This window comes from Pseudophryne corroboree, chromosome 8, assembly GCF_028390025.1.
Source record: "Pseudophryne corroboree isolate aPseCor3 chromosome 8, aPseCor3.hap2, whole genome shotgun sequence".
Lineage (NCBI taxonomy): Eukaryota > Metazoa > Chordata > Amphibia > Anura > Myobatrachidae > Pseudophryne > Pseudophryne corroboree.
In genome coordinates this window covers 178,173,766-178,199,914 of record NC_086451.1, presented here as the reverse complement: position 1 = coordinate 178,199,914, position 26,149 = coordinate 178,173,766, and the positions used below count along the sequence as shown (strand labels likewise).

The 26,149-nt window shown below is 46.7% G+C and overlaps 13 non-coding genes and 2 pseudogenes across 13 annotated transcripts; 2 read left to right on the top strand and 13 right to left on the bottom strand.

Moving 5' to 3' along the window:
* The first annotated feature begins 5,834 nt into the window (after window positions 1–5,834).
* LOC134950963 (U1 spliceosomal RNA) lies at window positions 5,835–5,998 on the top strand. Its single transcript, XR_010183789.1, has one exon. It is a non-coding gene; the product is annotated as a U1 spliceosomal RNA (small nuclear RNA).
* Window positions 5,999–6,150: 152 nt separating this feature from the next.
* LOC134952080 (U1 spliceosomal RNA) lies at window positions 6,151–6,313 on the top strand. Its single transcript, XR_010184693.1, has one exon. It is a non-coding gene; the product is annotated as a U1 spliceosomal RNA (small nuclear RNA).
* Window positions 6,314–8,373: 2,060 nt separating this feature from the next.
* Window positions 8,374–8,537, bottom strand: LOC134950909 (U1 spliceosomal RNA). The gene has a single exon (XR_010183744.1). It is a non-coding gene; the product is annotated as a U1 spliceosomal RNA (small nuclear RNA).
* Window positions 8,538–9,209: 672 nt separating this feature from the next.
* On the bottom strand, window positions 9,210–9,370 carry LOC134952682 (U1 spliceosomal RNA). The gene has a single exon (XR_010185153.1). It is a non-coding gene; the product is annotated as a U1 spliceosomal RNA (small nuclear RNA).
* Window positions 9,371–9,522: 152 nt separating this feature from the next.
* Window positions 9,523–9,686, bottom strand: LOC134951822 (U1 spliceosomal RNA). The gene has a single exon (XR_010184491.1). It is a non-coding gene; the product is annotated as a U1 spliceosomal RNA (small nuclear RNA).
* A 695-nt stretch (window positions 9,687–10,381) lies between these two features.
* LOC134953392 (U1 spliceosomal RNA) lies at window positions 10,382–10,523 on the bottom strand (annotated as a pseudogene).
* Window positions 10,524–10,668: 145 nt separating this feature from the next.
* On the bottom strand, window positions 10,669–10,823 carry LOC134953617 (U1 spliceosomal RNA; annotated as a pseudogene).
* A 671-nt stretch (window positions 10,824–11,494) lies between these two features.
* On the bottom strand, window positions 11,495–11,657 carry LOC134953054 (U1 spliceosomal RNA). The gene has a single exon (XR_010185394.1). It is a non-coding gene; the product is annotated as a U1 spliceosomal RNA (small nuclear RNA).
* Window positions 11,658–11,809: 152 nt separating this feature from the next.
* Window positions 11,810–11,973, bottom strand: LOC134951763 (U1 spliceosomal RNA). Its single transcript, XR_010184443.1, has one exon. It is a non-coding gene; the product is annotated as a U1 spliceosomal RNA (small nuclear RNA).
* Window positions 11,974–12,644: 671 nt separating this feature from the next.
* On the bottom strand, window positions 12,645–12,807 carry LOC134952564 (U1 spliceosomal RNA). Its single transcript, XR_010185060.1, has one exon. It is a non-coding gene; the product is annotated as a U1 spliceosomal RNA (small nuclear RNA).
* A 152-nt stretch (window positions 12,808–12,959) lies between these two features.
* Window positions 12,960–13,123, bottom strand: LOC134951535 (U1 spliceosomal RNA). Its single transcript, XR_010184257.1, has one exon. It is a non-coding gene; the product is annotated as a U1 spliceosomal RNA (small nuclear RNA).
* Window positions 13,124–13,794: 671 nt separating this feature from the next.
* On the bottom strand, window positions 13,795–13,957 carry LOC134952155 (U1 spliceosomal RNA). The gene has a single exon (XR_010184739.1). It is a non-coding gene; the product is annotated as a U1 spliceosomal RNA (small nuclear RNA).
* A 152-nt stretch (window positions 13,958–14,109) lies between these two features.
* LOC134951925 (U1 spliceosomal RNA) lies at window positions 14,110–14,273 on the bottom strand. Its single transcript, XR_010184571.1, has one exon. It is a non-coding gene; the product is annotated as a U1 spliceosomal RNA (small nuclear RNA).
* A 673-nt stretch (window positions 14,274–14,946) lies between these two features.
* LOC134952446 (U1 spliceosomal RNA) lies at window positions 14,947–15,109 on the bottom strand. Its single transcript, XR_010184964.1, has one exon. It is a non-coding gene; the product is annotated as a U1 spliceosomal RNA (small nuclear RNA).
* A 152-nt stretch (window positions 15,110–15,261) lies between these two features.
* Window positions 15,262–15,425, bottom strand: LOC134950575 (U1 spliceosomal RNA). The gene has a single exon (XR_010183471.1). It is a non-coding gene; the product is annotated as a U1 spliceosomal RNA (small nuclear RNA).
* Window positions 15,426–26,149: the final 10,724 nt, after the last annotated feature.

Genomic DNA, 26,149 nt, shown 5'->3' with positions numbered 1-26,149 from the left:
CAGATACATGTAGTGTGTGGCTGCAAACTGCATGGATCTGCTGCGTTGTAATGCTGATACTTTTTTTTCAAAGTACCAATAGCTTCATATAATGTTCACAATTTTTATGCAGGATCAAATAGCTCAATAGGTAGGGTGTTTGATTAGAATTCAACAGGTTATAGGTTTGAATCCTGGGTATGGTAGTTTGAGATGTGTTATTTAATAAAGTATGTTGTTCTGACTGCCGGCATCCTATCACCTGGGATATCATACTAAATAAATGGAGTTGATCAATTTTTTTTTATTTTTTTTTAAACTAGGGACAATTTCCAGATACTTTTCTTTATAACTGAGATTGCCCCCTGGAACTTCACATCAGTTGACAACTATGCATGAGTGGGCAGTGCTTGCTCTGGATCTGCCCACCCATTTATGTGCCGTCATAAAAGAAAGCACAACTGACAGTTATCCTGGGCGTACACTACACAATTATCTGTCAGGCTATCTATCCAGTCTGGATGGATGGAATGAAAATCTGGTAATGTATAGGAGCAAATGTCAATTAACCATTTGCTCCCAAACACTAGAAAAGTGGTCAAAAATGGTCATTACACAAATTGGTTAAACCCAAAATTTAACCAATTTGTTTAGGGGACCATTTTTGTCCATTTTCTAGTGTTTGAGAGTAAATCGTTGATAGTCATTTGCTCACATAGATAACCGGATTTCTATTCCAACCAGCCAGTGTTGGAGATATGGTCTGCCAGATTACATAATGCATACCAGAGCCATAACTAGACTTTTTGGTGCCCTGTGACAGATAATTATATGCCCCCCCCCTCCCCATTTTTGCAATATGGACAAAAGGCGCATGCCTTGTGGGGAAGGGGCATAACAAGATTGGTCTCAGAGAAAGCACATGAGATATGAAGATATATCTAGTATACTTGACACTCAATGGTTTGTGGTATTGCCGGGGTGCCCTCCTTAAATGCATATACAGTCACACATGGCGTGTTTGTGCAAATGGCATATCAGCAGTCAGCACTAACTGGTGACATGCCATTTGTACAAGTAAGCCATGTGTGACTAGTATATAAACATACTTTATTAAATAACACCTCAAACTATCATACCCAGGATTCAAACCTATAACCTGTTGAATTCTAATCAAATACCCTACCCATTAAGCTACTTGATCCTGCATCTATTCTAACCTCCAAAAACAGATTCAGTTGCATTTTCCAGCGTGTTTTGTTTGCGCCTTTGCAAATGTCTTACATCGACAAACTTATTTAGTACTATTTTGCAAATAGGGTTACATTGTCGCAACATTGTGTTCCCTAATTGCTTGATTTTTTTAAATGCAACAATTGATAAAGACACCTGATAATTGCTCTGTGGAGTCTTATTTTGTGTCTACTTCTTATCTACATTTAATTCCCTACCTCTAATCAAGGCATTTTTAAATGCTGGGGGCTGCCAGGACGTGAGGCCTACCTAGACTTTAGATCTGAATTTGAATGTACTTGTGAACTAACTTAATTTCCTACTTCTAAATTCATTCCTAAATTCACTACTTACATTAATCCTGTAGTTGGGCATTTTGAGCCTTCAATTGTGGGCATTGTTTTGTGTCCAAACCAGCAGCTGGTGGTGTGCATTTGCTGGAAAGGCATCGAAGACCTCCGATATGCTGCATCTCCTGATGTGTGTCTCCCTCAAGTGGCTGTCAGCAAATGCATGCTAGACACCCCATTCCAAGCTGATTGTGACATCACGGAACATGCATCATAGAACAGGCATGCTAGAATATGGGTCTTCAACCTGCGACCCTCCAGCTGCTGTGGAACTACATATACCAGCATGCCCTGCCTCAGTTTTAGCATACCTTAATAGCAAAACTGTGGCAGGGCATGCTGGGATGTGTAGTTTCACAGCAGCTGGAGGGCCACAGGATGAAGACCCATGTGCTAGAGCCAAGCCGCAGGTACATTGAATGCTAGCAAGCTGAATGTTTAAATCATTTTTGTTCCGCAGCATTCCAATGCGGAAGATTCCATGGAACCAGAGATTATTCCATTGAGAAGGACATGCTGCCTGGATGACTGCACTGTGCAAATTAAATCACGGAGCCAGTTGGCTTGTGGGTGGCTCTGGTGACTGGGTGGTTGGGTGGGCGGTGTGTCGGAGGTGGAGCACATGCAAATGAATGTGTATCATCCAGCTAGTGAGAGTGAAAACTCATGCAGGAGTGTGCCTGCTTGTCAGTGGGTTATGCACCTTGCCAGGTGTCAAATCTACATGGAGCAGCTGGAGGGGACAAGAGCAGGTTTGCAAAATATAGATAGAAGAGCATATATGCTGGCGCATTCTCCATGATTGTGTCAGCTTATGTTTTGGTGCACTGCACTTTCCTTCACTAAGTTTTAGCCATTTTGGTTAAATGCAAGTGTAGTTGCTTCTCGCCCTTTTGGCTGTGATCTTGTATCGTGGTTGAAGAGTCTGCTGGAGGGATTGTTTTCTTCATTGGCGAGAGACTGAAGATATTCCAGGATGGAAGGCTTGGGAACACTATCCGTTTTTCAGTTGTGGAAGAGTTGAAAGACCGGATTGGACTACATTCTATAGTAAAGGATATCTTTGTATTTATTAATCCTCCCTTTATATGTGTCTGTCTTTCAATAAAGCTTCGGGCTTGTGATTCCCTCACCCTCTTACACTCCACACACATAGCCTTATTAACTGTTGTATTATTGTATTGTTTAAATGTATAGTGCAGTTCATGATTTATAGTGTAGGCTGGCCTGTGCTGTAGTTCTTGAACTGTACTATACCGACAGCATTTGTATTGTGTTTTGGCTGTGCTGCAAAACGGTACTTATGTGTGTAATGTTTATGTATGTTTTTTTGCTTCTTTATGTCAATAAAGACTGCTTTTTCAATCCAATATCTGAAAACAATCAATGTTTATCTTTGATGGCAATAGAAGTGGTATGATATTTGCTGCTTTTGAAAGGCAATATCTGATATGTCCCCTATCTGGGAACCATATATTAAATGGCTTTTCAGAAAAGGGAGATGGGAGAAGAGCTTTCAGTACTTGTAGGACCGATGCTCATTTCCTATTCTAGCCTCCAAAAACAGATTCAGTTGCATTTTCCAGCGTGTTTTGGATGCGCCTTTGCAAATGTCTTACATCGACAAACTTATTTAGTACTATTTTGCAAATAGGGTTACATTGTTGCAACATTGTGTTCCCTAATTGCTTGATTTTTTAAATGCAACAATTGATAAAGACACCTGATAACTGCTCTGTGGAGTCTTATTTTGCGTCTACTTCTTATCTACATTTAATTCTCTACCTCTAATCAAGGCATTTTTAAATGCTGGGGGCTGCCAGGACGTGAGGCCTACCTAGACTTTAGATCTGAATTTGAATGTACTTGTGAACTAACTTAATTTCCTACTTCTAAATTCATTCCTAAATTCACTACTTACATGAATCCTGTAGTTGGGCATTTTGGGACTTCGAATGTGGGCATTGTTTTGTGTCCAGACCAGCAGCAGGTGGTGTGCATTTGCTGGAAAGGCATCGAAGACCTCCGATATGCTGCATCTCCTGATGTGTGTCTCCCTCAAGTGTCTGTCAGCAAATGCCTGCTAGACACCCCATTCCAAGCTGATTGTGACATCACGGTACATGCATCATAGAACAGGCATGCTAGAACATGGGTCTTCAACCTGCGACCCTCCAGCTGCTGTGGAACTACACATCCCAGCATGCCCTGCCTCAGTTTTAGCATACCTTAATAGCAAAACTGTGGCAGGGCATGCTGGGATGTGTAGTTTCACAGCAGCTGGAGGGCCACAGGATGAAGACCCATGTGCTAGAGCCAAGCCGCAGGTACATTGAATGCTAGCAAGCTGAATGTTTAAATCCTTTTTGTTCCGCAGCATTCCAATGCGGAAGATTCCATGGAACCAGAGATTATTCCATTGAGAAGGACATGCTGCCTGGATGACTGCACTGTGCAAATTAAGTCACGGAGCCAGTTGGCTTGTGGGTGGCTCTGGTGACTGGGTGGTTGGGTGGGCGGTGTGTCGGAGGTGGAGCACATGCAAATGAATGTGTATCATCCAGCTAGTGAGAGTGAAAACTCATGCAGGAGTGTGCCTGCTTGTCAGTGGGTTATGCACCTTGCCAGACGTCAAATCTACATGGAGCAGCTGGAGGGGACAAGAGCAGGTTTGCAAAATATAGATAGAAGAGCATATATGCTGGCGCATTCTCCATGATTGTGTCAGCTTATGTTTTGGTGCACTGCACTTTCCTCCACTAAGTTTTAGCTATTTTGGTTAAACGCAAGTGTAGTTGCTTCTCGCCCTTTTGGCTGTGATCTTGTATCGTGGTTAAAGAGACTGCTGAAGGGATTGTTTTCTTCATTGGCGAAAGACCAAAGATATTCCAGGATGGAAGGCTTGGGAACACTATCCGTTTTTCAGTTGTGGAAGAGTTGAAAGACCGGATTGAATTACATTCTATAGTAAAGGATATCTTTGTATTTATTAATCCTCCCTTTATATGTGTCTGTCTTTCAATAAAGCTTCGGGCTTGTGATTCCCTCACCCTCTTACACTCCACACCCATAGCCTTATTAACTGTTGTATTATTGTATTGTTTAAATGTATAGTGCAGTTCATGATTTATAGTGTAGGCTGGCCTGTGCTGTAGTTCTTGAACTGTACTATACCGACAGCATTTGTATTGTGTTTTGGCTGTGCTGCAACACGGTACTTATGTGTGTAATGTTTATGTATGTTTTTTTGCTTCTTTATGTCAATAAAGACTGCTTTTTCAATCCAATATCTGAAAACAATCAATGTTTATCTTTGATGGCAATAGAAGTGGTATGATATTTGCTGCTTTTGAAAGGCAATATCTGATATGTCCCCTATCTGGGAACCATATATTAAATGGCTTTTCTGAAAAGGGAGATGGGAGAAGAGCTTTCAGTACTTGTAGGACCAATGCTCATTTCCTATTCTAGCCTCCAAAAACAGATTCAGTTGCATTTTCCAGAGTGTTTTGGATGCGCCTTTGCAAATGTCTTACATCGACAAACTTATTTAGTACTATTTTGCAAATAGGGTTACATTGTTGCAACATTGTGTTCCCTAATTGCTTGATTTTTTAAATGCAACAATTGATAAAGACACCTGATAACTGCTCTGTGGAGTCTTATTTTGCGTCTACTTCTTATCTCCACTATTCTGACTTCTCCTGTCTGCTTACTTTGTGCCTTCCAACGCACAATGCGAACTACAGGTATTGCTGCAGGGCCCACACCCTTTTAGTTGCCTTACAGAGCAGCTCTGGAGCTATTACAGTGCCCAGCTGCTGCAAGTAATCAGCTTGAATGCTTCAGGGGCTGGGGCATAGCCAACATGAGCCCCACACCGAAGTAGGGTGGAGGTGTTTAATGCGAACTAGGGGTCATCCAAGCGCCGCAAAAGGCCGCCATGCCCTGCACGCCCCTTTTCTCTTTTCATATGCAGACGAGGGTTGAAGCCAACTTTGACCCACTGCTTGGATGACATCACCATATGCAAATCCATCTGCTGCAGGCCTTCCCCCAGGAATGCTTGCACTAGTTGTTGCATTTTGTTTGTTGTTTGGGGGTGCTTCAGTATTAGGTAGCCTTCTGCCCTCCCATGTTCATCTGAAAATATGTGTTCTCCCTGCAGTTGTTGTCCCCAGATGAGAGTTCCCTTGTGCTGCCTCAGTTGAATCTCCTTTACTTGACAGAGATGTGCCTGAGCAGCGGCCCTCCCCAGCCCTATCCCAAATCATACTTATTTTGCATAGGAGATACCATGGTCATGAAGATTGTTCTCCCAGGGTGAGGTTCATTCATTGCATTCTGGGTATGCTGACCCCTGTGATTTCCCCAAATGTGGGAAACTTGACAGCATTATTTGTGGTAGTGGGGGACTGTGTTTGTGCTTTCCTCTGGTCAGCTCTGGTAAAAGTCAGATTTCTTTGTCTCAGATCTTCCTCTAGCCTTGTTCTTCTTTCGAGAGTTTCCTTGTGCTGCCTCAGTTGGATCTCCTTCACTTGACAGGGGGGTGCCCGAGCAACGACCCTCCCCAGCTCTAGCCCAACTCCTACTTACCTGCCAGGTGAGATACTATGATCATGAAGGTGCTTCTCCCAGGGCAAGGCTCACCCATTGCACTCTGGGTGTGCTGCTCCTGCGATTTCCCCAAATGTGGGAAACTTGACTGCATAATTTGTGTTTCCCCTGGTCGGCTCTCGTATAATTCAGATCTCTTTGTCTCAGGTCTCTCTCCAGCCTAGTTTGCTGTCTGTTTCCACTTCTCTTTTCTTGAGCCGCTCCCTTCTATGCCCTTGCGCACTATCCCAGGATAATTATTGTAGCTGGTCTGCGGGTAACAGCTCTCAGATCCACTTCTAGAAAAAATGCAACAATGTAATTTGAGTGACAAACTGCAGAGATGAAAGCTTTCTGTGACTGCTGCACAGGGATCACACAAACTCTATTCATAGGGCTGACTTCACTTAGGGGAGATGTTCTCGCCCCGCAAAGAAGTGCGAGTATATACCGCACTTACGGTACCATTGGATTTACAGATATTTTTTTGCAATACACTATGGGGGTCATTCTGAGTTGATTGCTCGCTATTTAAAACGGTGGAGTTAACATATCTCACGTGGAAGGTGGTCATGTTATTAGCCTTGGCTTCGGCTAGGCGAGTGTCGGAATTAGCGGCTTTGTCACATAAAAGCCCATATTTGGTGTTCCATGTGGATAGAGCGGAATTGCGGACCCATCCTCAATTCCTACCAAAAGTGGTCTCATCTTTTCATATGAACCAACCTATTGTGGTGCCTTTGGCTACGCGTGTATTGGAGGATTCCGAGTTACTTGATGTGGTCAGGGCTTTGAAAATTTACGTGGCCAGGACGGCTAGAGTCAGGAAAACTGAAGCGCTGTTTGTCCTGTATGCAACCAACAAGATTGGTGCCCCTGCTTCAAAGCAGGCTATTGCTCGCTGGATTTGTAACACGATTCAGCAAGCGCATTCTATGGCTGGATTGCAGTTACCGAAATCGGTCTAGGCCCATTCCACGAGGAAAGTGGGCTCTTCTTGGGCGGCTGCCCGAGGGGTCTCGGCACTACAGCTGTGTCGAGCTGCTACTTGGTCAGGTTCAAACACCTTTTCAAAATACTATAAGTTTGATACCCTGGCTGAGGAGGAACTCATGTTTGCTCAATCGGTGCTGCAGAGTCATCCGCACTCTCCCGCCCGTTTTGGAGCTTTGGTATAATCCCCATGGTCCTTACGGAGTCCCCAGCATCCTCTAGGACGTTAGAGAAAATAAGATTTTAAACCTACCGGTAAATCTTTTTCTCGTAGTCCGTAGAGGATGCTGGGCGCCCGTCCCAAGTGCGGACTACTTCTGCAATACTTGTATATAGTTATTGCTTCAATAAGGGTTATGTTATAGTTGCATCGGTCCTGCACTGATGCTACAGTATGTTGTTTTTTCGTACTCATAACTGGGTAGTTTATCACAAGTTATACGGTGTGATTGGTGTGGCTGGTATGAATCTTGCCCTGGATTAACAAAATCCTTTCCTCATACTGTCAGTCTCCTCTGGGCACAGTTTCTCTAACTGTGGCATAGAGGCGCATAGAGGGAGGAGCCAGTGCACACCCAGAACTAAAGTCTTTCTTAAAGTGCCCATGTCTCCTGCGGAGCCCGTCTATCCCCATGGTCCTTTCGGAGTCCCCAACACCCTCTACGGACTACGAGAAAAAGATTTACCGGTAGGTTTAAAATCTTATTTTCTACTTTATTCTTTTCTATCCTAGTTTATTACGACCAACTCTCATCCAAGGAGTTTGATATTCTACTACCTGCATGCAATTTAAATTGCTTAAATTGTTTATATGGTTGATTTGTCCTTCACAACCAATAATCTGCAACTTGGATGTACTTGTGTCATTGAAAATCTTATAATAAAAATGTTTACATATTGAAAAAAAAAGTTATAAGATATATGCATTCAATATTTGAAGAAACAAAATAAAATAAAGCTATGTATTGGGTTTCACTAACAAGCACATTGGAAGACTTGACTACTGTTAAAAGACATGCATTACATGGTATAGAGCCACAAACCACAATGTAGTAAAATAAAAACAAACTTACATGTGCTAGAGCTGGGGAGGGTCGCTGCACGGGCAGCCCCCTGTCAAGTGAAGGAGATCCAACTGAGGCAGCACAAGTGAACTCTCGAAAGAAGAACAAGGCTAGAGGAAAATCTGAGACAAAGAAATCTGACTTTTACCAGAGCTGTCCAGAGGAAAGCACAAACACAGCCCCCCACTACCACAAATAATGCAGTCGAGTTTCCCACATTTGTGGAAATCACAGGGGTCAGCATACCCAGAATGCAATGAATGAACCTCACCCTGGGAGAACAATCTTCATGACCATGGTATCTCCTATGCAAAATAAGTATGATTTGGGATAGGGCTGGGGAGGGCCGCTGCTCAGGCACATCTCTGTCAAGTAAAGGAGATTCAACTGAGGCAGCACAAGGGAACTCTCATCTGGGGACAACAACTGCAGGGAGAACACATATTTTCAGATGAACATGGGAGGGCAGAAGGCTACCTAATACTGAAGCACCCCCAAACAACAAACAAAATGCAACAACTAGTGCAAGCATTCCTGGGGGAAGGCCTGCAGCAGATGGATTTGCATATGGTGATGTCATCCAAGCAGTGGGTCAAAGTTGGCTTCAACCCTCGTCTGCATATGAAAAGAGAAAAGGGGCGTGCAGGGCATGGCAGCCTTTTGCGGCGCTTGGATGACCCCTAGCTCGCATTAAACACCTCCACCCTCCTTCGGTGTGGGGCTCATGTTGGCTATGCCCCAGCCCCTGAAGCATTCAAGCTGATTTCTTGCAGCAGCTGGGCACTGTAACAGCTCCAGAGCTGCTCTGTAAGGCAAATAAAAGGGTGTGGGACCTGCAGCACTACCTGTAGTTCGCATTGTGCGTTGGAAGGCAAAAAGTAAGCAGACGGGAGAAGTCAGGATAGTGCGCAAGGGCATAGAAGGGAGGGGCTCAAGAAAAGAGAAGTGGAAACAGACAGCAAACTAGGCTGGAGAGAGACCTGAGACAAAGAGATCTGAATTATACGAGAGCCGACCAGGGGAACACAAATTATGCAGTAAAGTTTCCCACATTTGGGGAAATCGCAGGAGCAGCACACCCAGAGTGCAATGGGTGAGCCTTGCCCTGGGAGAAGCACCTTCATGATCATAGTATCTCACCTGGCAGGTAAGTAGGAGTTGGGCTAGAGCTGGGGAGGGTCGCTGCTCGGGCACCCCCTTCTCAAGTGAAGGAGATCCAACTGAGGCAGCACAAGGAAACTCTCGAAAGAAGAACAAGGCTAGAGGAAGATCTGAGACAAAGAAATCTGACTTTTACCAGAGCTGACCAGAGGAAAGCACAAACACAGTCACTCACTACCACAAATAATGCAGTCAAGTTTCCCACATTTGGGGAAATCACAGGGGTCAGCATACCCAGAATGCAATGAATGAACCTCACCCTGGGAGAACAATCTTCATGACCATGGTATCTGCTATGCAAAATAAGTATGATTTGGGATAGGGCTGGGGAGGGCCGCTGCTCAGGCACATCTCTGTCAAGTAAAGGAGATTCAACTGAGGCAGCACAAGGGAACTCTCATCTGGGGACAACAACTGCAGGGAGAACACATATTTTCAGATGAACATGGGAGGGCAGAAGGCTGCCTAATACTGAAGCACCCCCAAACAACAAACCAAATGCAACAACTAGTACAAGCATTCCTGGGGGAAGGTCTGCAGAAGACGGATTTGCATACGGTGATGTCATCCAAGCAGTGGGCCAAAGTTGGCTGGAACCCTCATCTGCATATGAAAAGAGAAAAGGGGTATGCAGGGCATGGCGGCCTTTTGCGGCGCTTGGATGACCCCTAGTTTGCATTAAATACCCCCACCCTCCTTCTGTGTGGGGCTCATGTTGGCCATGCCCCAGCCCCTGAAGCATTCAAGCTGATTTCTTGCAGCAGCTGGGCACTGTAACAGCTCCAGAGCTGCTCTGTAAGGCAAGTAAAAGGGTGTAGGCCCTGCAGCACTACCTGTAGTTTGCATTGTGCATTGTAAGGCACAAAGTAAGCAGACGGGAGGAGAAGTCAGAATAGTGCACAAGGGTATAGAAGGGAGGGGCTCAAGAAAAAAGAAGTGGAAACAGACAGTAAACTAGGCTGGAGAGAGACCTGAGACAAAGAGATCTGAATTATATGAGAGCCGACCAGGGGAAACACAAATTACGCAGTCAAGTTTCTCACATTTGGAGAAATCACAGGGGCAGCACACCCAGAGTGCAATGGGTGATCCTTGCCCAGGGAGAAGCAACTTCATGATCATAGTATCTCACCTGGCAGGTAAGTAGGAGTTGGGCTAGAGCTGGGGAGGGTCGCTGCTCGGGCACCCCCCTGTCAAGTGAAGGAGATCCAACTGAGGCAGCACAAGGGAACTCTCGAAAGAAGAACAAGGCTAGAGGAAAATCTGAGACAAAGAAATCTGACTTTTACCAGAGCTGACCAGAGGAAAGCACTACCACAAATAATGCAGTCGAGTTTCCCACATTTAGGGAAATCACAGGGGTCAGCATACCCAGAATACAATGAATGAACCTCATCCTGAGAGAACAATCTTCATGACCATGGTATCGCCTGTGCACAATAAGTATGATTTGGGATAGGGCTGGGGAGGGCCGCTGCTCAGGCACATCTCTGTCAAGTAAAGGAGATTCAACTGAGGCAGCACAAGGGAACTCTCATCTGGGGACAACAACTGCAGGGAGAACACATATTTTCAGATGAACATGGGAGGGCAGAAGGCTGCTTAATACTGAAGCACCCCCAAACAACAAACCAAATGCAACAACTAGTGCAAGCATTCCTGGGGGAAGGCCTGCAGCAGATGGATTTGCATATGGTGATGTCATCCAAGCAGTGGGTCAAAGTTGGCTTCAACCCTCGTCTGCATATGAAAAGATAAAATTGGCATGCAGGGCATGGCGGCCTTTTGCGGTGCTTGGATGACCCCTAGTTTGCATTAAACACCTCCACCCTCCTTCGGTGTGGGGCTCATGATGGCTATGCCCCAGCCCCTGAAGCATTCAAGCTGATTTCTTGCAGCAGCTGGGCACTGTAACAGCTCCAGAGCTGCTCTGTAAGGCAAGTAAAAGGGTGTGGGCCCTGCAGCACTACCTGTAGTTTGCATTGTGCGTTGGAAGGCACAAAGTAAGCAGACAGGAGAAGTCAGGATAGTGCGCAAGGGCATAGAAAGGAGCAACTCAAGAAAAGAGAAGTGGAAACAGACTGCAAATTAGGCTGGAGAGAGACCTGAGACAAAGAGATCTGAATTATACGAGAGCCGACCAGGTGAAACACAAATTATGCAGTCAAGTGTCCAACATTTGGGGAAACCGCAGGAGTAGCACACCCAGAGTGCAATGGGTGAGCCTTGCCCTGGGAGAAGCACCTTCATGATCATAGTATCTCACCTGGCAGGTAAGTAGGAGCTGGGCTAGAGCTGGGGAGGATCGCTGCTCGGGCACCCCCCTGTCAAGTGAAGGAGATCCAACTGAGGCAGCACAAGGGAACTCTCGAAAGAAGAACAAGGCTAGAGGAAGATCTGAGACAAAGAAATCTGACTTTTACCAGAGCTGACCATAGGAAAGCACAAACACAGTCCCTCACTACCACAAATAATGCAGTCCAGTTTCCCACATTTGGGGAAATCACAAGGGTTAGCATACCCAGAATGCAATGAATGAACCTCACCCTGGGAGAACAATCTTCATGACCATGGTATCTCCTATGCAAAATAAGTATGATTTGGGATAGAGCTGGGGAGGGCCGCTGCTCAGGCACATCTCTGTCAAGTAAAGGAGATTCAACTGAGGCAGCACAAGGGAACTCTCATCTGGGGACAACAACTGCAGGGAGAACACATATTTTCAGATGAACATGGGAGGGCAGAAGGCTGCCTAATACTGAAGCACCCCCAAACAACAAACCAAATGCAACAACTAGTGCAAGCATTCCTGGGGGAAGGCCTGCAGCAGATGGATTTGCATATGGTGATGTCATCCAAGCAGTGGGTCAAAGTTGGCTTCAACACTCATCTGCATATGAATAGAGAAGAGGGGCGTGCAGGGCATGGCGGCCTTTTGCGGCGCTTGGATGACCCCTAATTCGCATAAAACATCTCCACCCTCCTTCGGTGTGGGGCTCATGTTGGCTATGCCCCAGCCCCTGAAGCATTCAAGCTAATTTCTTGCAGCAGCTGGGCACTGTAACAGCTCCAGAGCTGCTCTGTAAAGCATGTAAAAGGGTGTGGGCCCTGCAGCACTACCTGTAGTTTGCATTGTGCATTGGAAGGCACAAAGTAAGCAGACAGGAGAGGTCAGAATAGTGCGCAAGGGCATAGAAGGGAGCGGCTCAAGAAAAGAGAAGTGGAAACAGACAGCAAACTAGGCTGGAGAGAGACCTGAGACAAAGAGATCTGAATTATACGAGAGCCGACCAGGGGAAACACAAATTATGCAGTCAAGTTTCCCACATTTGGGGAAATCACAGGGGCAGCACACCCAGAGTGCAATGGGTGAGCCTTGCCCTGGGAGAAGCACCTACATGATCATAGTATCTCACCTGGCAGGTAAGTAGGAGTTGGGCTAGAGCTGGGGAGGGTCGCAGCTCGGGCACCCCCCTGTCAAGTGAAGGAGATCCAACTGAGACAGCACAAGGGAACTCTCGAAAGAAGAACAAGGCTAGAGGAAGATCTGAGACAAAGAAATCTGACTTTTACCAGAGCTGACCAGAGGAAAGCACAAACACAGTCCCCCACTACCACAAATAATGCAGTCAAGTTTCCCACATTTGGGGAAATCACAGGGGTCAGCATACCCAGAATGCAATGAATTATCCTCAACCTGGGAGAACAATCTTCATGACCATGGTATCTCCTATGCAAAATAAGTATGATTTGGGATAGAGCTGGGGAGGGCCGCTGCTCAGGCACATCTCTGTCAAGTAAAGGAGATTCAACTGAGGCAGCACAAGGGAACTCTCATCTGGGGACAACAACTGCAGGGAGAACACATATTTTCAGATGAACATGGGAGGGCAGAAGGCTGCCTAATACTGAAGCACCCCCAAACAACAAACCAAATGCAACAACTAGTGCAAGCATTCCTGGGGGAAGGCCTGCAGCAGATGGATTTGCATATGGTGATGTCATCCAAGCAGTGGGTCAAAGTTGGCTTCAACCCTCGTCTGCATATGAAAAGAAAAAAGGGATGTGCAGGGCATGGCGGCCTTTTGCGGCGCTTGGATGACCCCTAATTCACATTAAACACCTCCACCCTCCTTCGGTGTGGGGCTCATGTTGGCTATGCCCCAGCCCCTGAAGCATTCAAGCTGATTTCTTGCAGCAGCTGGGCACTGTAACAGCTCCAGAGCTGCTCTGTAAAGCATGTAAAAGGGCGTGGGCCCTGCAGCACTACCTGTAGTTTGCATTGTGCGTTGGAAGGCACAAAGTAAGCAGACGGGAGAAGTCAGGATAGTGCGCAAGGGCATAGAAGGGAGCGGCTCAAGAAAATAGAAGTGGAAACAGACAGCAAACTAGGCTGGAGAGAGACCTGAGACAAAGAGATCTGAATTATACGAGAGCCGACCAGGGGAAACACAAATTATGCAGTCAAGTTTCCCACATTTGGGGAAATCGCAAGAGCAGCACACCCAGAGTGCAATGGGTGAGCCTTGCCCAGGGAGAAGCACCTTCATGATCATAGTATCTCACCTGGCAGGTAAGTAGGAGTTGGGCTAGAGCTGGGTAGGGTCGCTGCTCGGGCACTTCCCTGTCAAGTGAAGGAGATCCAACTGAGTCAGCACAAGGGAACTCTCGAAAGAAGAACAAGGCTAGAGGAAGATCTGAGACAAATAAATCTGACTTTTACCAGAGCTGACCAGAGGAAAGCACAAACACAGTCCCCCACTACCACAAATAATGAAGTCGAGTTTCCCACATTTGGGGAAATCACAGGGGTCAGCATACCCAGAATGCAATGAATGAACCTCACCCTGGGATAACAGTTTTCATTACCATGATATCTCCTATGCAAAATAAGTATGATTTGGGATAGGGCTGGGGAGGGCCGCTGCTCAGGCACATCTCTGTCAAGTTAAGGAGATTCAACTGAGGCAGCACAAGGGAACTCTCATCTGGGGACAACAACTGCAGGGAGAACACATATTTTCAGATGAACATGGGAGGGCAGAAGGCTGCCTAATACTGAAGCACCCCCAAACAACAAACCAAATGCAACAACTAGTACAAGCATTCCTGGGGGAAGGTCTGCAGAAGACGGATTTGCATACAGTGATGTCATCCAAGCAGTGGGCCAAAGTTGGCTGGAACCCTCATCTGCATATGAAAAGAGAAAAGGGGTATGCAGGGAATGGCGGCCTTTTGCGGCGCTTGGATGACCCTTAGTTCGCATTAAACACCCCACCCTCCTTCGGTGTGGGGCTCATGTTGGCAATGCCCCAGCCCCTGAAGCATTCAAGCTGATTTCTTGCAGCAGCTTGGCACTGTAACAGCTCCAGAGCTGCTCTGTAATGCAAGTAAAAGTTTGTGGGCCCTGCAGCACTACCTGTAGTTTGCATTGTGCATTGGAAGTCACAAAGTAAGCAGACAGGAGGAGAAATCAGGATAGTGCACAAGGGTATAGAAGGGAGGGGCTCAAAAAAAAAGAAGTGGAAACAGACTGCAAACTAGGCTGGAGAGAGACCTGAGACAAAGAGATCTGAATTATATGAAAGCCGACCAGTGGAAACACAAATTATGCAGTCAAGTTTCCCACATTTGGGGAAATCACAGGGGCAGCACACCCAGAGTGCAATGGGTGAGCCTTGCCCTGAGAGAAGCACCTACATGATCATAGTATCTCACCTGGCAGGTAAGTAGGAGTTGGGCTAGAGCTGGGGAGGGTCGCTGCTTGGGCACCCCCCTGTCAAGTGAAGGAGATCCAACTGAGGCAGCACAAGGGAACTCTCGAAAGAAGAACAAGGCTAGAGGAAGATCTGAGACAAAGAAATCTGACTTTTACCAGAGCTGACCAGAGGAAAGCACAAACACAGTCCCCCACTACCACAAATAATGCAGTCAAGTTTCCCACATTTGGGGAAATCACAGGGGTCAGCATACCCAGAATGCAATGAATGAACCTCACCCTGGGAGAACAATCTTCATGACCATGGTATCTCCTATGCAAAATAAGTATGATTTGGGATAGGGCTGGGGAGGGCCGCTGCTCAGGCACATCTCTGTCAAGTTAAGAAGATTCAACTGAGGCAGCACAAGGGAACTCTCATCTGGGGACAACAACTGCAGGGAGAACACATATTTTCAGATGAACATGGGAGGGCAGAAGGCTGCCTAATACTGAAGCACCCCCAAACAACAAACCAAATGCAACAACTAGTGCAAGCATTCCTTGGGGAAGGCCTGCAGCAGATGGATTTGCATATGGTGATGTCATCCAAGCAGTGGGTCAAAGTTGGCTTCAACCCTCGTCTGCATATGAAAAGAGAAAAGGGGCGTGCAGGGCATGGCGGCCTTTTGCGGCGCTTGGATGACCCCTAGTTCGCATTAAACACCTCCACCCTCCTTCGGTGTGGGGCTCATGTTGGCTATGCCCCAGCCCCTGAAGCATTCAAGCTGATTTCTTGCAGAAGCTGGGCACTGTAACAGCTCCAGAGCTGCTCTGTATGGCAAGTAAAAGGGTGTGGGCCCTGCAGCACTACCTGTAGTTCGCATTGTGCGTTGGAAGGCACAAAGTAAGCAGATGGGAGAAGTCAGGATAGTGCGCAAGGGCATAGAAGGGAGCGGCTCAAGAAAAGAGAAGTGGAAACAGACAGCAAACTAGGCTGGAGAGCTCTTCTGTCTATATTTTGCAAACCTGCTCTTGTCCTCTCCAGCTGCTCCATGTAGATTTGACGTCTGGAAAGGTGCATAACCCACTGACAAGCAGGCACACTCCTGCATGAGTTTTCTCTCTCACTAGCTGGATGATACACAATCATTTGCATGTGCTCCACCTCTGACACACCACCCACCCAACCACCCAGTGACCAGAGCCACCCACAAGCCAACTGGCTCCGTGATTTAATTTGCACAGTGTAGTCATCCAGGCAGCATGTCCTTCTCAATGGAAGGATCTCTGGTTCCATGGAATCTTCCACATTGGAATGCTGCGGAATAAAAAGGATTTAAATATTCAGCTTGCTAGCATTCAATGTACCTGCGGCTTGGCTTTAGCACATGGGTCTTCATCCTGTGGCCCTCCAGCTGCTGTGAAACTACACATCCCAGCATGCCCTGCCACAGTTTTGCTATTAAGGTATGCTAAAACTGAGGCAGGGCATGCTGGTATATGTAGTTCCACAGCAGCTGGAGGGTCGCAGGTTGAAGACCCATATTCTAGCATGCCTGTTCTATGATGCATGTTCCGTGATGTCACAATCAGCTTGGAATGGGGTGTCTAGCATGCATTTGCTGACAGCCACTTGAGGGAGACACACATCAGGAGATGCAGCATATCGGAGGTCTTCGATGCCTTTCCAGCAAATGCACACCACCAGCTGCTGGTCTGGACACAAAACAATGCCCACAATTGAAGGCTCAAAATGCCCAACTACAGGATTAATGTAAGTAGTGAATTTAGGAATGAATTTAGAAGTAGGAAATTAAGTTAGTTCACAAGTACATTCAAATTCAGATCTAAAGTCTAGGTAGGCCTCACGTCCTGGCAGCCCCCAGCATTTAAAAATGCATTGATTAGAGGTAGGGAATTAAATGTAGATAAGAAGTAGACACAAAATAAGACTCCACAGAGCAATTATCTGGTGTCTTTATCAATTGTTGCATTTAAAAAAATCAAGCAATTAGGGAACACAATGTTGCGACAATGTAACCCTATTTGCAAAATAGTACTAAATAAGTTTGTCGATGTAAGACATTTGCAAAGGCGCAAACAAAACACGCTGGAAAATGCAACTGAATCTGTTTTTGGAGGTTAGAATAGATGCAGGATCAAGTAGCTCAATGGGTAGGGTATTTGATTAGAATTCAACAGGTTATAGGTTTGAATCCTGGGTATGATAGTTTGAGGTGTTATTTAATAAAGTATGTTTATATATTAGTCACACATGGCTTACTTGTACAAATGGCATGTCACCAGTTAGTGCTGACTGCTGATATGCCATTTGCACAAACACGCCATGTGTGACTGTATATGCATTTAAGGAGGGCACCCCGGCAATACCACAAACCATTGAGTGTCAAGTATACTAGATATATCTTCATATCTCATGTGCTTTCTCTGAGACCAATCTTGTTATGTCCCTTCCCCACAAGGCATGCGCCTTTTGTCCATATTGCAAAAATGGGGAGGGGGGGGCGCATATAATTATCTGTCACAGGGCACCAAAAAGTCTAGTTATGGCTCTGGTATGCATTATGTAATCTGGCAGACCATATCTCCAACACTGGCTGGTTGGAATAGAAATCCGGTTATCTATGTGAGCAAATGACCATCAACGATTTACTCTCAAACACTAGAAAATGGACAAAAATGGTCCCCTAAACAAATTGGTTAAATTTTGGGTTTAACCAATTTGTGTAATGACCATTTTTGACCACTTTTCTAGTGTTTGGGAGCAAATGGTTAATTGACATTTGCTCCGATACATTACCAGATTTTCATTCCATCCATCCAGACTGGATTGATAGTCTGACAGATAATTGTGTAGTGTACGCCCAGGATAACTGTCAGTTGTGCTTTCTTTTATGACGGCACATAAATGGGTGGGCAGATCCAGAGCAAGCACTGCCCACTCATGCATAGTTGTCAACTGATGTGAAGTTCCAGGGGGCAATCTCAGTTATAAAGAAAAGTATCTGGAAATTGTCCCTAGTTTAAAAAAAAAATAAAAAAAATTGATCAACTCCATTTATTTAGTATGATATCCCAGGTGATAGGATGCCGGCAGTCAGAACAACATACTTTATTAAATAACACATCTCAAACTACCATACCCAGGATTCAAACCTATAACCTGTTGAATTCTAATCAAACACCCTACCTATTGAGCTATTTGATCCTGCATAAAAATTGTGAACATTATATGAAGCTATTGGTACTTTGAAAAAAAAGTATCAGCAGTACAACGCAGCAGATCCATGCAGTTTGCAGCCACACACTACATGTATCTGCTCAGCCACAATGCTGATTATTTCTTCACAAAGTACAAGGTGAGCTCCAAACAGAATTCTCTAGCTTAGAATTATGCCAAACCTAGAAGTCGGGCCCCCCACCCTGGGATCCCCCAGAGGGAGGCCTGCACCGTCATGTGGCAGGCTTGTCCGTTTTGGAAGCAGGCTGATGGGCAGCCCAGGCTTGCTTCAGTCTGGGCTTGGCAGGTCTGGAAGCATGAGCTTGCTTTGGGTATGCCTGACCTTGGGTACACTTTACCTTGAGGATGAAAGGGCCAAGGGAAAGTACTTTTAGCCTTCTGCGTGGTAGGAGTCATACTAGGTAGGCAAGCTGTTTTAGCAGTAGCCAGATCAGCTACAATCTTATTGAGGTCTTCTCCAAAGAGAGTGTCTCCCTTGAAAGGAAGCACCTCCAGGGTTTTCTTGGAATCCATATCCACCGACCAGGATCTCAACCAGCTGTATAAAGTATTACCTTGGAACTGGCTCTCCACTCCCCATTATCTGGTTATCATGGCTTCCTCCACCAGTGTCCAGACTCGCTTGCTGAAGCTCGGCCACTTCTTCCTAGCAGCAGGCTCCTGGATCACTGGGCAGCAGAGGTGCTTGGGAGCCGGAAGGGGGCGGAGCAATCAGGCAGGCAGTTGCAGTGCTGCCCAGCTATCTGTGGTGTGAGAAGAAGCAGGGGCACCCCACCGCTGGCAGTGCTGCAGCTAGCGGTGGTGGCAGCGGCGAGGCTGCTGGGCTGGGTCTTGAAAAAGGTGGAAAGAAGGGTGTTACGGCATGGAATGTACAAACTGCGAGACCCTGCTGGTAGCGCCTTTGTCTATTTAATAGGAAGGGCACGTAACAGCCGGAGGGCAATGGAGGAAGCCCCGTTAGGGCTGGAGCCCGGCGGCAACTGACTCCGTTGTCTCTGGCAGTTCCGCCCCTGGACTAGAGGAATGGTCAAGAACATGGCAACATTTAATGCCAAAAAATGCAAAATCATACACGTCTCAAAAATACAAAGGCTAACTATAATATTAAGGGCATTATAATGGCAAGAGGAAAGCTATCTAAGTATTACTATTTCAGGTGAGCAATGTAACAAAGCAATAGGAAAGGCAAGTCAGATGCTTGTTTGCATAGGTAAAGAACCAGTAGCAGAAAAAAGTAATACAGGTTGAGTATCCCATATCCAAATATTCCGAAATACGGAATATTCCGAAATACGGACTTTTTTGAGTGAGACTGAGATAGTGAAACCTTTGTTTTTTGATGGCTCAGTGTACACAAACTTTGTTTAATACTCAAAGTTATTAAAAATATTGTATTAAATGAACTTCAGACTGTGTGTATAAGGTGTATATGACACATAAATGAATTCTGTGAATGTACACACACTTTGTTTAATGCACAAAGTTATAAAAAATATTGGCTAAAATGACCTTCAGGCTGTGTGTATATGGTATATATGAAACATAAATGCATTCTGTGCTTAGATTTAGGTCCCATCACCATAATATCTCGTTATGGTATGCAATTATTCCAAAATACAGAAAAATCCGATATCCAAAATTCCTCTGGTCCCAAGCATTTTGGATAAGGGATACTCAACCTGTAATGCCACTGTATAGGTCCTTGGTACAGCCACATTTAGAATCCTGTGTTCAGTTCCAGAAGCCATATCTCAAGCGCCTTGAGTCCTGTTGGAGAAAGAGCACTATATAAATAAATAGTATCAAAATTTGTTTCACGGCACCCCTAGGCCAAAGTTTTTTTTATTGAGAAATTCAGAAAAAAATATAAAATTAAGTAAATTGTGTTTATAGCATGTCATCCTCAGGTTCAGTTATGTTGTGAGGGAATGGTTTTGGCAATTTAATAAAGTATAAATAATTTTAATTGGTCCTGGACCACCAAACTATGCTACCAGTGCAAGAACCCCAGTTTGGAAACTACTGCCATAAAATAAACCTTTTTTGTTTTTTTTAAACTACATGTAATACACCTTAGATCTCAGTTCCTAAAAGGTTTTAAACCCTTGCATACAGTAAACTACACATATTTAAAAATCCTACACCGGGCACAAGTGCTCACGGGCCAATTTCATGGCAGTCTCGGATAGGAGGGCATTGTGGATTCACCAAGGGAATGCTGATGCTGACTCCAAGAAGCCTCTTCAAGATCGCAGGAGCAGAGTCCTCTGCTTCTGCCAAATCCACTGCATGACGCTGGGGCTCTCTTGCAGGAGCCCACACCAGTGGGGGGCACCAGGGGCGGAACTACTGGCAGGGCAGGCAGTGCATTGCACTGGGGCCCCGCCGCACTCAAGGGCCCACAGCCGCCGGCATTACAATGAGTCACAATGACTCATTGTATCATGCCGCAGCCGCACACCAGCGCTCCCGTCGGGTCTGCGTCCTGCGACTCCCGCCGCCCGCCCGTCGTAACGAACAGATCAGGCCAGGGCACTACGGGCAGCAGCCGCAGCACCAGACACGCTGCCGCCTCTGTAACACACGAAGAGGGAGGAGGGTCGCTTGGAGATGAGAGGAGCAGCGGCACGGGGGGGAGGAGTAGGAGGAGGGAGGTGAAGGAAGGAGCCGCAGCAGCGCTTTGTTACTGGTGGAGGCGCCTGCTGCCCCTCTGCTTCACTATAGGCTGTCTTCCGAGAACAGCCTATAGTGAAGCAGAGGGGCAGCAGCAGCAGCGCCTCCACCAATAACACAGCGCTGCTGCGGCTCCCTCCTCCACCTCCCTCCTCATCCTTCTCTACTGCCCGGGAATCGTCAAGCTGCACGAGGAGCCTGAGCCAGCGGAGAGGGTAAGTATAATTCTTTCTTTCTTTCTTTCTTTCTTTCTTTCTTTCTTTCTTTCTTTCTTTCTTTCTTTCTTTCTTTCTTTCTTTCTTTCTTTCTTTCTTTCGTCTCTTTCTTTCTTTGTTGGGACTGCCTGCCGCTATGTGTAAAAAGGGGGAATCTGCCTGCCGCTATGTGTAAAAAGGGGGAATCTGCCTGCCGCTATGTGTAAAAAGGGGGAATCTGCCTGCCGCTATGTGTAAAAAGGGGGAATCTGCCTGCAGCTATGTGTAAAAGGGGGGAATCTGCCTGCAGCTATGTGTTAAAAGGGGGAATCTGCCTGCAGCTATGTGTAAAAAGGGGGACTGCCTGCCGCAATGTGTAAAAAGGGGGAATCTGCCTGCCGCTATGTGTAAAAAGGGGGAATCTGCCTACAGCTATGTGTAAAAAGGGGGACTGCCTGCCGCAGTGTGTAAAAAGGGGGAATCTGCCTGCCGCAATGTGTAAAAAGGGGGAATCTGCTTGCCGCAATGTGTAAAAAGGGGGAATCTGCTTGCCGCAATGTGTAACAAGGGGGAATCTGCCTGCCGTAATGTGTAACAAGGGCACGCTGTCTGCCATAATGTGTAACAAGGGCAAGCTGTCTGCTGTAATGTGTAACAAGGGCAAGCTGTCTGCTGTAATGTGTAAAAAGTGTACGATGTCTGCCATTATGTGTAACAAGGGCAGGCTGACTGCTGTTATGTGAAAAAAGTGTACGCTGTCTGCCGCTATGTTTAACAAGGGCAGGCTGTCTGCCGTTATGTGTAAAAAGTGTACGCTGTCTGCCGCTATGTTTAACAAGGGCAGGCTGTCTGCCGTTATGTGAAAAAAATGTACGCTGTCTGCCGCTATGTGTAACAAGGGCACGCTGTCTGCCGTTGTGTAAAATAGGGGGATGCTGTCTGCCGTAATGTGTAAAAAGGGGACGCTGTCTGCTGTAATGTGTAAAAAGAGGACGCTGTCTGCTGTAATGTGTAAAAAGAGGAATCTGTCCGCCGTAAGGTGTAAAAGGGTCTCTACCTGGTGTAGTGGTGCTACTGTGCGGCGTAATTTGAATAATGGAGACTACTGTGCACCGTGTTATGAATTGGTATTATTTTGTGGCCACACCGCTTAACCACGAAGCCACGCCACTATGTTTTTTTGCGCGCGCCTACGGCGCGCACTGCCCCTGTTTTGCATGCAGGGGTGGGGCTCCAATGCCGTTTCTTGCACACACTGCTAAAATGTCTAGTTACGGCACTGTTGCTAGGTATCCACTTCCCTGAGCAGGCCCCCCTCACCAGATCCTCTCCAGGGGTGAGGGGGTGGACTTGGATGGGATGGGATGGGGGGGGGGCCCAAGCCATTTTGTCGCACATGGGCCCACTGCTCGCTAGTTCCGCCACTGGGGGGCACGTCTAAAACTCTTCAGTCAGTTCTGGATTCATTCGGACCTGGACTCGTGGGTTTTACAAATAGTGTCCCAAGGGTACAAACTGGGGTTTCAAGAAGTTCCCCCTCACCGATTGTTCAAATCAGCCTTAGTCAGCAGGGAGAAGGTTTTTATTCAAGCCTCTTCGTGGTCCCGAAGCCGGACGGCTCAGTCAGACCAATCTTAAATCTGAAATCCCTTAATTTCTACCTAAAGAAATTCAATTTCAAGATGGAATCTCTCAGGGTAGTGATCTCCAGTCCGGGGGATAAAGGAGATTTCATGGTTTTGGTAGACATAAAGGATGCCTACTTACATGTTCCCATTTAGCCACTGCATCAAGCTACCTGAGGTTTGCAATTCAGGATTGTCATTACCAATTTCAGACGTTGCCGTTTGGTCTGTCCACGGCTCCGAGGATTTTCACCAGGGTGATGGCGGAAATGATGGTTCTCCTTCGCAAGCAAGGAGTCACAATTATCCCGTACTTGGATGATCTCCTGATAAAGGCGAGATCCAGGTACCAGTTGGTGCAAAACATCTACTCTCCCTGACAGTTCTTTAACAACATGGTTGGCTCCTAAACTTGCCAAAATCGCAGTTGGTCCTAATGACGCGGTTGTTGTTTTTGGGAGTGATACTGGACACAGAAGAGGTTTTCTTCTAGTGGAATGGCTCTGGAGATCCAGAGTCTGGTCAAACAAATTCTGAAACCAGCAAGAGTGTTAATCCATCAATGCATTCGGTTGCTGGGGAAGATGGTTGCGGCCTACGAGGCCATTCAGTTTGGCAGGCTCCATGCCAGAGTGTTCCAGTGGGACCTGTTGGACAAGTGGTCCGGATCCCACCTACACATGCACCGGAGGATAATCCTGTCTTCCAAGACCAGAATCTCACTCCATTGGTGGCTGCACAGTTCTCACCACCTAGAGGGGTGATGGTTTGGGATCCAGGACGGGATCCTAGGGACCACGGATGCAACCCTCCGAGGCTGGGGAGCAGTCACACAGGGGGAAAACATCCAAGGAAGATGGTCAAGTCAGGAAAGTTGTCTCCACATAAATGTTCTGGAGTTAAGGGCCATTTAATAACTGCAGACACAGTACGCACTGGGACGGGTGCCCAGCATCCTCTACGGACTAAGAGAAAAGGATTTACCAGTAGGTATTAAAATCCTATTTTCTCTAAAGTCCTAGAGGATGCTGGGGACTCCGTAAGGACCATGGGGATAGACGGGCTCCGCAGGAGACATGGGCACTTTAAGAAAGACTTTAGTTCTGGGTGTGCACTGGCTCCTCCCTCTATGCCCCTCCTCCAGACCTCAGTTTGATACTGTGCCCAGTGGAGACTGGATGCTTTTCAGGAGCTCTCCTGAGCTTTCTGACAGAAAGTATTTTGTTAGGTTTTTAATTTTCAGGGAGCACTGCTGGCAACAGACTCCCTCATCGAGGGACTGAGGGGAGAGAAGCAGCCCTACTCTCTGAGTTGCAAGGTCCTGCTTCTTAGGCTACTGGACACCATTAGCTCCAAAGGGATTGGTACGCAGGATCTCACCCTCGCCGTCCGTCCCAGAGCCGCGCCTCCGTCCCCCTCGCAGAGCCGGAAGATAGAAGCCGGGTGAGTATGAGAAGAAAAGAAGACTTCAGAGGCGGCAGAAGACTTCATGATCTTCACTGAGGTAACGCACAGCACTGCAGCTGCGTGCCTTTGCTCCCATACACCTCACATACTCCGGTCACTGTAAGGGTGCAGGGCGCAGGGGGGGCGCCCCGGGCAGCAATATAAACCTCTTTCGCAAAAATATAACATATATACAGCTGGGCACTGTATATATGTATGAGCCCCCACCAATTTTACAGTTTAAGCGGGACAGAAGCCCGCCTCCGAGGGGGCGGGGCTTCTCCCTCAGCACTCACCAGCGCCATTTTTTCTCCACAGCACCGCTGAGAGGAAGCTCCCCGGACTCTACCCTGCTTATACCACGTTAGACAAGAGGGTTGAAAAGAGGGGGGGGGCACATAATTCGCAAATTACATACAGCAGCACTACTGGGCAAACATTAAGTTACTGTTTTATTCCTGGGTTATATAGCGCTGGGGTGTGTGCTGGCATACTCCCTCTCTGTCTCTCCAAAGGGCCTTGTGGGGAAACTGTCTTCAGAAAAAGCATTCCCTGTGTGTGTGGTGTGTCGGTACACGTGTGTCGACATGTCTGAGGAAGAAGGCTATATTAGAGAGGAGCGGGAGCAAATGAATGTGGTGTCTCCGCCGACAGCTGATTGGATGGATATGTGGAATGTTTTAAATGCTAGTGTAAACTCATTGCACAAAAGATTAGACAAGGCAGAAGCTTTGGGACAGTCAGGGTCTCAACCCATGCCTGATCCTATGTTGCAGGGACTGTCAGGGTCTCATAAGCGCCCACTATCCCAGTTTGTTGACACAGATACCGACACGGATTCTGACTCCAGTGTCGATTACGATGATGCAAAGTTACAGCCAAAATTGGCAAAATCCATTCGATTTATGATTATGGCAATAAAAGATGTTTTGCACATCACAGAGTAACCCCCTGTCGCTGACAAGAGGGTACATATGTACAAGGGAAAGAAGCCTGAGGTAACCTTTCCCCCCTCACACGAGCTGAACGAGTTATGTAAAAAAGCTTGGAAATCTCCAGATAAAAGACTGCAGATTTCCAAAAGGATTCTTATGGCGTATCCTTTCCCATCAACGGATAGGTTACGATGGGAATCCTCCCCTAGGGTGGACAAAGCATTAACACGCTTATCCAAGAAGGTAGCCCTCCCGTCCCAGGATACGGCTACCCTCAAAGAGTGTGCTGACCGCAAACAGGAGATTACCCTGAAGTCCATTTATACACATTCAGGTACCTTACTCAGACCGGCAATTGCGTCGACCTGGGTGTGTAGTGCTGTAGCGGCATGGACAAATGCCTTATCTGAGGAGATGGATAGCCTAGACAAGGATACTATTTTATTGACCCTGGGGCATATAAGAGATGCTGTCCTATATATGTGTGTATGCAAACTACCGGTGGTGCTGCAGGGCCCACACCCCTTTACTTGTCTTGTAGAGCAGCTCTGAAGCTGTTACAGTGCCCAGCTGCTGCAAGAAATCAGCTTGAATGCTTCAGGGGCTTGTGCATGGCCAACATGAGCCCCACACCGAAGGAGGGTGGGGGTGTTTAATGCAAACTTGGGGTTATCCAAGCGCCGCAAAAGACCGCCATGCCCCGCATGCCCCTTTTCTCTTTTCATATACAGATGAGGGTTCCAGCCAACTTTGGCCCACTGCTTGGATGACATCACCGAATGCAAATCCGTCTGCTGCAGACCTTCCCCCAGGAATGCTTGCAATAGTTGTTGCATATGGTTTAATGTCTGAGGGTGCTTCAGTATTCGGCAGCCTTCCGCCCTCCCATGTTCATCTGAAAAGATGTGGTCTCCCTGCAGTTGTTGTCCCCAGACGA